This window comes from Bison bison, unplaced genomic scaffold (assembly GCF_000754665.1).
Source record: "Bison bison bison isolate TAMUID 2011002044 unplaced genomic scaffold, Bison_UMD1.0 scf7180017864035, whole genome shotgun sequence".
NCBI classification, from domain to species: domain Eukaryota; kingdom Metazoa; phylum Chordata; class Mammalia; order Artiodactyla; family Bovidae; genus Bison; species Bison bison.
Window position 1 is genome coordinate 10161970 of NW_011494607.1, and position 864 is coordinate 10162833.

Sequence of the window (864 nt, forward strand, 5' to 3'; positions counted from 1 at the left end):
GTTGAGCTTTAAGCCAACTTTTTCACTCTCCTCTTTCACTTTCATCAAGAGGCTTTTTAGTTCCTCTTCACTTTCTGCCCTAAGGGCGGTGTCATCTGCATATCTAAGGTTATTGATATTTCTCCTGGCAATCTTGATTGCAGCTTGTGCTTCTTCCAGCCCAGCGTTTCTCATGATGTACTCTGAATATAAGTTAAATAAGCAGGGTAACAATATACAGCCTTGAAGGACTCCTTTTCCTATTCGGAACCAGTCTGTTGTTCCATGTCCAGTTCTAACTGTTGTTTCCTGACCTGCATATAGGTTTCTCAAGAGGCAGGTCAGGTGGTCTGATATTCCCATCTCTCTCAGAATTTCCCACAGTTTATTGTGATCCACACAGTCAAAGGCTTTGGCATAGTCAATAAAGCAGAAATAGATGTCTGGAACTCTCTTGCTTTTTCAATTATCCAGTGGCTGTTGGCAATTTGATCTCTGGTTCCTCTGCCTTTTCTAAAACCAGCTTGAACATCTGGAAGTTCATGGTTCACGTATTGCTGAAGCCTGGCTTGGAGAATTTTGAGCATTACTTTGCTAGTATGTGAGATGAGTACAATTGTGTGGTAGTTTGAATATTCTTTGGCATTGCCTTTCTTTGGGATTGGGATGAAAACTGACCTTTTCCAGTCCTCTGGCCACTGCTGAGTTTTCCAAATTTGTTGGCATATTGACTGTAGCACTTTCACAGCATCATCTTTCAGGATTTGAAGTAGCTCAACTGGAATTCCATCACCTCCACTAGCTTTGTTCATAGTGATGCTTTCTAAGGCTCACTTGACTTCACATTCCAGGATGTCTGGTTCTAGGTGAGCGATCATACCATCG